The following is a 10,565-nucleotide window of genomic DNA, read 5'->3' on the forward strand; positions in this document are numbered from 1 at the left end:
TCTTGATTTAGAGCCCAAGTGAGACAAATTATAATTCACTTATAATGTATAAATGCAAATGTATTTCATGCAAAAATATAACAACACTCATACGAAAGATATTCTACACGTCGTTTCTAACCTAATGATCTCATTGGTTGTCCTTACCCATCACTCTTAATAGACCGCCCCTGTGTTCGCGTGTACATCTGTGACATACTGTACAAATGGTTCAAATGGCACTGAGCACTATGGGATTTAACATCTATGGTCATCAGTCCTCTAGAACTTAGAACTACTTAAACCTAACTAACCTAAAGACATCACACACATCCATGCCCGAGGCAGGATTCGAACATACTGTACATTTACAGTATCCAAATTGCATACAGGGGGGAATAAAAAAATACTTATGACTATTAATTTTGTTGTTGAAACTTGTATCTAGCTACAAACATTCAATTTAAAGTTTCAGCCATTAATGGAAGTGCTGGACATTTCTGGCCTCTATCCATGTTTACGACAGGGTGGACGAGAAAAAGATGAGAAAACGTCCTCCAGAAACAAGCCTATCGAGAGAAGCGCGCAGAGGGAAATCAATACTATAAAACTGTACAGAACTAGATCTGACAATGAGAGCAAATCACCTACAGCGGACGTATTTCCGGTAACATATATGTTCTCAGGACTGGAAAACTGCCTTCAAAATGCAGTATGTTGAAGTAGTACCATGCGATTTAGGTCATCGAGCGGTAAATATTAATTTGGAGCTGATAAAGTGTTTTTAGTGTCCCTATCCACTGCAGGTTAATCGATAGCGATGACAAAAAAATTCCACTGTAAAACCTTACAGCGGTAACGACATGCTTCGTCCAACACCGCTGTTCACATTTTAGAAAGCCGTTTCAAACAACTGAAAAAGGAGTATTATTCTGTAGCACATGGACTTTAAAGTCAAGCAGCACATTGCAGTACGTGGAGACATGTGAAAATGAGAAATCTGCGGGAAGGACATAATCACTTTTCAGGAAAAGATTACAATCAGTCGAATAATAATTGTAAAACTTTACGTAAATATCTGTCAGTTTCCGAAAACAGCTACTGTAAGAACGAAATTACATGTGGTACTAATAAAGTATCTGAAGCCTTTGGTCACTGTGAATACCAGAGTATCTAAGAAGAGGTGTACACAATGAATGGCAGTAGCAAAGATCTGCAATTATCATCACATAGAAGGCAATACTGCAGTGTACTTGGTGTGATACAGATAATGTAAAATTAGCAACTACGGCGGTAAATTACACCAATGTAGGAAACAGACAAGATAGAAAAACAAAAATGTCCGTTTAATATGAAAGCATTTCTGATAAAGAGAATGAATACGTTGTTTATGATAACATAAGGTGCAGAATCTGTATAACTTGTCTTGGTGTAACATGCATCAGTACAAGTAGTAAAGGTCTGCATGAAATTTATTCAGGCGGAACTTTTTCTATAAACCCTTATGTAATGAAAGGAAGGAGATTAAATGTGTAACGTTCCGTAGGTGGGGGGTTCATTCGAGACGGTACACTTGTTTAGATTTGACAGTGGTGGTCAAAGAAATCGGCCGAGTCCCTTTTGATTTTATTTACTTATCAATCAGATTCCATGGGACCAAATGAGCGAGAGCTACCTTGTGAATTAACGACCCAGTAAACACTTTGCAATGACATTTAAAAAAAATACAAACAAAAGAACTAGAGCAGTAATAAAACATTGTAAAAATTTGTGAGAGAACACGAAAAAATAACACATTACAAAAAAAAAAAAAAAAGAGTTCACGACTACTGTGAAGAATTCCTGTACAGAATAGAAAGAGAGTGCCACAAGGAAAACTTTTAACTTTGATCTGAATACTTGGGGTTTATCACTCATACCTCGTTTTGCTGGAAACTTAACTGAAAATGAAAACTGCTGAACAGTGCAAACCATTCTGTGTAATGCTCGAAGAAGTGTTGTCCAAGTGCATAACCACTTGCCGTGTTCACTGAATGAAGGTTGCAGTTTCTTCTGAATGAATCTGAAGGAAAATCCCGCCATTCCACGTAATCGGTTTTGTGAAGAAAATGTATCACGTAAATGAGGACGGTCGAACAGGAATTCAAAGCCCGCTCCTCCAGACTGCCAGTTCGGCATGCTAGGCACTGTGTGACGTCGCCTGAGTAAGGAAGAAGGAGCCAAGTCTGCCGGCCGGCGTGGCCGAGCGGTCCTAGGCGCTTCAGTCTGGAGCCGCGCGACCACTACGGTCGCAGGTTCGAATCCTGCGTAGGGCATGGATGTGTGTGATGTCCTTAGGTTAGTTAGGTTTAAGTAGTTCTAAGTTCTAGGGGACTGATGGCCTCAGATGTTAACTCCCATAGTGCTCAGAGCCATTTGAACCATTTTTGAAGGAAGTCTGCCACAAAACACACGCACACAAATATGCGGAAGACTTCAAAAGACAGAGTAATAGTTTGCTCGTTCTCTTGCAAGAATTGAACAACTAATGGAAAAGAGCTGTTAGTGAACTGGCGGAAAGCCTGATTTGCGGTGTCTGAAAGAAAAAGTGCCGCCGTAACATAATGGCCCGTCTCCAAAGTTTGCTGTACCAGTAGTGACTACTCTCAGATCCAGTATTGCCGGTTCTAGGAAAGCACTATCTGTGCCGCGAATGCCATGTTCCACCGTTCCTCCTTGAACCGTTACCTGAGCAACGTACCCAGAAGACAACAGCAATGCACGGAGGAATCGGCATTGCGGAAAAAACAGAGTGTTTCAAGGGAAACAAGGAAAGCAATTCGGAATGGAAATTTGTGGTAAGTGCTATGGGACAAAACTGCTGAGGTCATCGGTCCCTAGGCTTACATGATACTTAATCTAACTTTAACTAACTTACACTAAGGACGACACAGACACACCCATGCCCAACGGAGGACTCGAACCTCCGACGCGCGAACCGTGGCAAGGCGCCTAGAACGCACGGCTATCCCGCGCGGCAATTCGGAATGCTCGGATCAGTACTTCAGCGTATGGATTTACCAGATCGCTATTTCCTATGTGACTTGATAACTGCAGGTGTATTGTTTCGTGCCAGAAATTATCACAAACGACAGCATTAATTCAATGACCGCCAGGCGTTAGCAGTACGTCAATTACGTAAACTATACCTCAAGGCACACTGATTAGGAGTTCCTCCGATTGTAGCAATCGCCCAGTTTTGTCATTTTGTTAATTATGACAGCTGATGAACTCCAGTTATCTGGAAAGTCGCCACAACGAACAATGCAAAGACTGCTTGCAGTCACAAGAACTTCAGGGACAGTTTGGTTTCTCACTAGCACACTTGCATTCACTGTAAAAATTTTGAGAAAGTATTGCAAATTTCTGCTTCAAGAAACAAGTTCTGATCGTCGCAAAGTCCTCACAGTGAAATGATGTGGGTCAGCTCCTCCCAGACCACTCAGTGGAGCACATCGTAGATGTCTTTGGATAAATCACTAGAAACAGTTGTAGTTTTCTTGTTATGTGAGATCAATTTCGCAGATTAGAGGAAAGGCCTTCTTTTTAAATATTACCCGTAGTTGACTCGCATTTTTTTTTTGAAACTTTCTTAGTGCCTTTAGCACTTGGTGGGTTCACTGATGAGCCAAAACATTATGACCACTGACCACCGCGAGACTGGCTTGTGGAGAAAATATACAGGGTGAACATTAATGAAACCGACAAAATTCAGGGACAGATTCGTGACTGGAAATGGAGGGAAAAAAGGTCCTTTGAACATGGGTCATGTGTCCCGAAATGGACGGTGCGTGTGTGCAAGGACAACAAATCGTCCAGGAACACAGTACAGAGTTGCATCGCATCCACATCTTCAACAGGTGTTCAAAGTAGAGATGGGGGATCCGCTCTTGAACTAATTTATAGAGTTGAATCTTTCAAAGGAGTGAACAATCAGTGATTCAGAAAAAAAGAACGGTAGCTCCAAACGTTTCCCACGGCAGAGAGAGAGAGAGAGAGAGAGAGAGAGAGAGAGAGAGAGAGAGAGAGAGAGAGCATATCAGCAGCGCCTCTGCTGGTCAGAGCACAGTGCACGCCACACAACACAGCCAGCGCCGGCCTCTGCCCTGCTTCTACCTTGGCTGCCTGCATTGTGCAGTGCCCCATTGGATTTTGTTTCACATATGCTGTGCCGTCTCTATGCGTCGTCTGCCGTGTGCACTCAAAGTGGCCTCCATAGGTTGCAGTGCACGCGTTCACTCTCGCATCATTGATTGCCGCACTCTTTCGAAAGTTCTGACCTCTCTCCGAATACCATCACAAGCGTCATGAAGACGCTGTTGGAGGGTCTGCACATCGGGAACTGGTTCAGCATACATAACGCTTTTCGATACTCTTAGAAGTAAAAATCCAGGAGGTTTTAGACCGGCGATCTAGCAGCCCCTGCCATGGGGCCCCTGCGTCCGATCTAACGTTCGGGAATGATGATGTTTAGGTGCTGGCGAACAGTAATGCGGAAGTGCGGTGGCTCTCCATCATACAGGAAACACATGACCTGTCGTATTGCACATTCTGGAGTAGCCCAGGTGGAGTACTCCGCAGGAAGTCGGGGTACGGTCCTCCGTCGAGGCGTTGTTTGTCTAATAATAACCGCTTCAAGTATGTGGTCGCCAAGAATCCACGCCCACGCGTTGATGCTGAACCGATGCTAATAAAACGCCGCAACCATTCCCCAAGGATTGTATGTAGGCCACAGATGATGCTTATGCACGTTGATGATGCCAGTTCTGGTAATGGTTGCTTCGTCGGTAAAGAGGCCTGATGACAAAAATCCCATAATAGTGATGGTGTGGTGCAAAAACTATCGACAAAATCTTTCCCGTAGTGAGAAATCCGCTGCTGATAATCCTTGCATTCGTTGCGGTGATAGGGATCGTAGCGGTTCTCAAGCAGGATACACACAAAGGTACTTTGGCTTGCACCGTGGTGGCGGGCCACTTGTCTGGACATTCGTCTCAGTATCCTGTAGAATTCGGTCCTCCAAATGTGGTGTGCGCACAGTCCACCGCCTCCTTGTACGTTCATCTGTCTGGAAGAAGCCATGGCCACACAAACGTCCAGAAAGGGCCTGAAATGTCGTGTGAGGCGACCGGTGTCTGTGAGGGTGCTTGTATTGGTGTAGCCGCGCTGCCTCCCGACCGTTTCCGTGTCGACTTGTTCCCGACACGAATACCGGCCATTCTGCTGCTAAAGTACGTTGGGTCAATCACACATCCTGCAGTACACGAGGAACACACGGCACGTGGCCAGAGGAACTGTCATTCATCAACGCATCTACCACGGCAACGATGCATTTCCAGACACCCGTTCATAGGACCTTTTTTTCCCCCATTTTCAGTAAGGAATCCGTCCCTGCAGTTTGTAGTTTTTATTAATGTTCAACCTAAACAACCGGAGCAGAGGCGAATCACTTTAACAGCTATAGGGAATCCAAATGGGAAAAATCCACTGACATAGCGACTCCAGCAGACATATTGTTATAGCCCGGCGCCTGATAACGGGCATCTCGGAGAGGGCGAACTGGCTGTTCGCCAGCGTGGTGGCTGAAGGACGGTGAAATCACGAGCAGGCGACTAGTTGCTGGACGTCTACACCTTATCGCAGAACGTGGAGGACGGAGGCCTGCTCGTTCTGTAAAGCAGGGCAGGTGGCAGACCTGAGTACAGAGTACGTTCGTGTTTCGGAGCGCAAATTGTTGAACGTGGGGCTCTGCAGCAGGGGACCGCTACGTACCCTTACATTAGCCCAACGACGTGATGTATTACGATTGAAGTGCGCACGAGACCATCGAGATCGGGCCGTGGATCAGTGGAAATATGTCGAGGGGTCGGATGATCCACGTTTATTGTTACACCCGGTCGATAGTAGTGTCCTTAATAACATTATTCCAATAGTTGGGCGTGCACCGGTGATCCTATGGAAAGTGACAACATAGAGTGACCTCGTGTGCACTTCCAGCTGTTGGAACACAGTTTCCGCGGAAGCAGTTGAGATTAAACTTGAAGGTAATCTCATAAATAAAGACGGAGGTTTTTGCTTAACTTATGCTTGTAACCGTGCTCTCTCCCCGGCCAGACAGCAGAGGGACAAAGTTAGTGCTACTTACTCACCTATTGGTAATTAATATTCATTATCCATAACTTACGTCGTTGGTCATCTAGTAGTTGTATGGTAGCGCTAGTCGTCGAGATGGTGTGTGTGTGTGTGTGTGTGTGTGTGTGTGTGTGTGCTCGCGCGCCCCCAGTATTTTGGTTCTTGGTCGGTGGTGCCCGTATTTCCGAGGGTTTAAACTTCCTTGCACAGCGCTCTGTAATATACAAGTGTTCGCAAGTTCGTGTTACACACTTTCAGCACTTTAGAGGGGACTGATAACATTCTGAATTTTAGAGGGGACTGATAAAATTATGAATTGGAACCCATGTGCAACATCCTTTTGAAAACATGTAGTTAACGCGATCACTTTGATTACGATAAGTCAGTCGTTTTACAGTTCCTCTCATTAATAGCCAAAGAAGTTGCCCTTGTACTCGCTGACGTTGTGCAGTGCGGCCTCTGCCGGTTCGGGCGTGCGCGTCTCCGTGGAGCACCACAGTCACGCATGGTGACGGTCAAGGCGCCCTTTCTAGATGTCGTTGCGTAGTTGTGGCGAAATAAGGATCACGTCGATGTATTCTGCAAACGTGTATCCGACCATGTTGCTCTAACACACGCGGACACGTGAACCGGGGAGGTCCCATGGACGTCAGATGTGACATCAGCCACTCCCACTGAACCGTCGGTTGGGGCGGTTCACAAACAACAACTCAGCTACACACGTTATTCCATAACGTTATCGTGGAAGTAGGGGTCAGGAGGCGCTGGTGAAATAACACACACTGCTAAAGATACCTTTTTATTTTAAAGACTTTCTCAATAATAAATTTTTAAGTGTGGCTTTAAAAAAAAAATTCCAATAGCTGACAAATTTTATTTATGAAAAAGAGATTTCAAGGTATGACGTTAACAACTTCCCGATAATAAGATTTTAAACTTATCATATATGTATAAAAGAACAAGTCCTTTAAAAAAACCTTTAAGTACCTAATTTATACTAAATTTAAAATAGTTGTCTCTTGTCAGTTAAATAACTTATATTACACCTGTCAGTTGTTACAAGATAAATGTGAATAAGCCAGCACACAAACCTTCACATTAAAGGCAGTTCCCAAAAAAAAATTTCCTTACCTCGGTGAGGGAGTGACACGTCTAATGGGGCCCAGATCACAATAGTCGGAAAAGTTGTTGGTGGTTTATAGGGCCTCAGCCCCAAAAGTTACATTACAAGTCACCATCTCTCCGAGTTACCCAAAACCCGAAGATGTAGCAAGGGTGGTGCCTGTACAGATTCTGAACCACAGAGACACACAACACCGACCCTACATCACCCAATGAAACGGCCCGACCAAGAAGCAGTTACCACATTCCCGCGGACAGGCAAACGAAAACTGTGGTGGGAAGACCCCAACAAAACCACTGGTGAAGAAACTCATACACTTCACTAGAATTTGAAAAACCCATTTATATAACTCTGTTACATAAAAACAGTACTCAACTTCTCACACTCCACCACAGTGCCGGGGACACGTCGCACTTCCTTATGCTCATCAGAGCCAACCGCTGCCGGTGGTTTCAACGGCCGATAAGAAGACATACGGTCCCACGCGCTGACCTCCTACACCACGGCTTCTAAGCTCCATAGGCCGGCCACGTACACGCGGCTGAGGCAGACTCAGCCCCTGACAGCCGAGAGGCCGGCCAAAGCGCGTGGCAAGCAGCTGACGGCCCCCAGCAGCAGGGCCCCGCTCGCGCCGCCACCTCTCCCGGCCACCGCCCAGTACGTACTCCATGATCGTCACGCGACCGTACGCTTGCTCCACCTCCCGCCAGAGGGCGGTAGCGATCCAAACTCCGCCTGGCGTGCTTTTCGAAGAGCCGGACACAACTACGGCTCTACCCCCCCCCCCCCCCCCCGACTATCCTGTTGCAAACCTACTTAACAAATATGTTTTCAAACGTCTGTTACACAGAAACTGTACATTTGTGGTCATGGGTTCCTATTAAAAATATTATGTACTCGCTCCCCTTTACAAGTGCTCGAAGTTTGTAACCGGAATTTCCTTACAGCCTGTATTTTTGCCTTGAAACTGACGTGGTGTTTACCTTTCGAAATATCGGCGGTTGTCGAAGACGTCCATTCCCATAAGCTGTTCAGACATAAATAGAGTTATTTTCTAATTGTTCTTAAACTGACAATAGCAATTATTGCGCATGCAGAATTCTATATTAACTCAGTAATAGTTATTAGTAAGATCGGAACTCAAAGTTAAACCTGGAATGGAAAAATATACTTGTTTCACGCACAAAATGACTGTCATTCACCGTACTATAGCGGAACCTGTGGATCCACCTTCAGATGTTTATTTTCTTGCACCGTCAACATAATTACACCATTTTTTGTGTTTTTGGAGTTAGTTAACGCTGCTACCCTAATTCAGAAAACCATTTAAAAAGACGCATGTTGACTTAGTAACAAAAGAAAATCGACAATAGCGGTAATGATACAGAACATTTTTTAATTAAGTTTAATGTGACTGAAGGCGGTATCTACGCATATTTTCAGGTGAATTACCGCGTTCACGGGATATTTGCATCCTAGTTTAAGTTAAAACCTACAGTATTAGTGCGCACACTTCTGTGACTCGAGACAAATGCAGTAGTACCCGGTTGCCAGCAGAGGCTCCACCGCGGCCGTAGTTGGTTTTACGTGTGTGTGTGTGTGTGTGTGTGTGTGTGTGTGTGTGTCGGTGACATCCTGTCGCGCCGCGGGCGGCTGCACTGGTAAATATTAGTAGAACGGGAAAGACAGAGGGCGGCGTATGTCGGAGACGCAGATGCGTATGTAATTGTAGAAGGCCGCAGCGCGGCTGCAGTCGGCGCAAAAAGCCGCGAGCAGTGACGTAAGAAGCGGCGCGTGTTGCGTAGCGTTGCGTCTGCCGAGACGGGAAGAGGCGGCTGTTCTCACGCGGGGGCCACGGGCCGGCTTCCGGGCTGCGCTGCTGACGTCACGGGCCGGCGCGAGCTTGTTTACTGTCCGCGTGCAGGTGGCTCCGGCTGCATCGTTCTCGTGGTCTCTGGTTTGATGCAGCTCTCTACGGCAGTCCATCCTGTGCATACCTACTGCAACGCACATCGTCATGAATCTGCTTACTGCATTAACGCCTTGGTCTCGTCTTCATTTTTATCCCTCCCCATACGCATTTCCTTCCATTACCAAATTAAATATACCTTGATGCTTCAGGATACATGCTATCAATCGATCCCTTTTTTTACTCACATTCTGCCACGAATTTATCGTCTCCCGGTTCAGTTCTGTACCTCTTTCGTTGGTTATCCGATCTGAGGAAGCTCAGCGTTCGCACCGCAGTTAGTGAGCCCCGTCTATATGGTTGTCTGCCTCCGCTTGACGCGACCTTGTACTGGGGTCACTATCTTGGGTTCCCTGTGGAACCAACGTTGCCTCGGTCTCCCAGTAGGTCATTTACCGACTTGCAACGAAATCCTGCCTTTTGCTATTGTTTCTTGTTCCATACACTGTAGGCGGCTTTCCCTCAGTTGCTCAACGGTAGGTGCCTCTCAGTACCCCCTGCGAATTGCGTCGCACGGTCGTGAAACATCACGACGGATGGCCGCCGAAGCATTACAGCAAGTCGTTGCTCTGTTTCGTTTGTTGGGGACCAACATTCGGCAGCGCAGAAGGCAATTGAACGGATTCAAAACTACTATATTTTCCACCTGAGCATTCTCCGCCAATTAAACTAGTCGGTGAAGGTCGTTCTTGTCTTCAGCCAGCCAATGCAACATTATCAGCTTACAACAAAGTAAAAGGTGCTGATTTCCGAAAATCTCTCCCGACTAAGTCAGTCAGTGAGATGGGAGAAAGAGCAGATCTCTGATGAACATCCACAGGAAGAGGAATGTCTCCTGATACCCGTGTAGCAGACAGCACTCGTATTTTAGTATTCTAGGGATTGTGGTACAGCATTTGGACTCATTCAGTTAGTTCTTCCCGTAGCAGACAACCTCTAGTAGTGAGCGACATTTGTATTCTACATAGATTTTTAAGACTTCTAATTTTTTTTAGTCTTTATCACTTGCGATTACAAGCTCATGGTCAGCAACTTATTAACTGTCCAATTTTCGATTACGATCTTTATAAACATTACATTTCACATGCCGTAACTCTGGTCGTAGATGTATCAGATTTATGAAATTCTTAGTTCTCCCACTGCACTGGCGAACCACAGCGAAATATTAGCATAAACGTTTTGATTAATGAATAGCCGGTCCAGTTACAACATTTAATTTTTATTTCTAAGCATATTAATCAGTTCCTTGAATCGAACCATGACACCGATATAAATGTCTGGTAAAGTGCATATACATGAGAAATACACTTACGAACAGGTCCG

The sequence above is a fragment of the Schistocerca cancellata genome, chromosome 9 (genome assembly GCF_023864275.1).
Source record: "Schistocerca cancellata isolate TAMUIC-IGC-003103 chromosome 9, iqSchCanc2.1, whole genome shotgun sequence".
NCBI classification, from domain to species: Eukaryota; Metazoa; Arthropoda; class Insecta; order Orthoptera; family Acrididae; genus Schistocerca; species Schistocerca cancellata.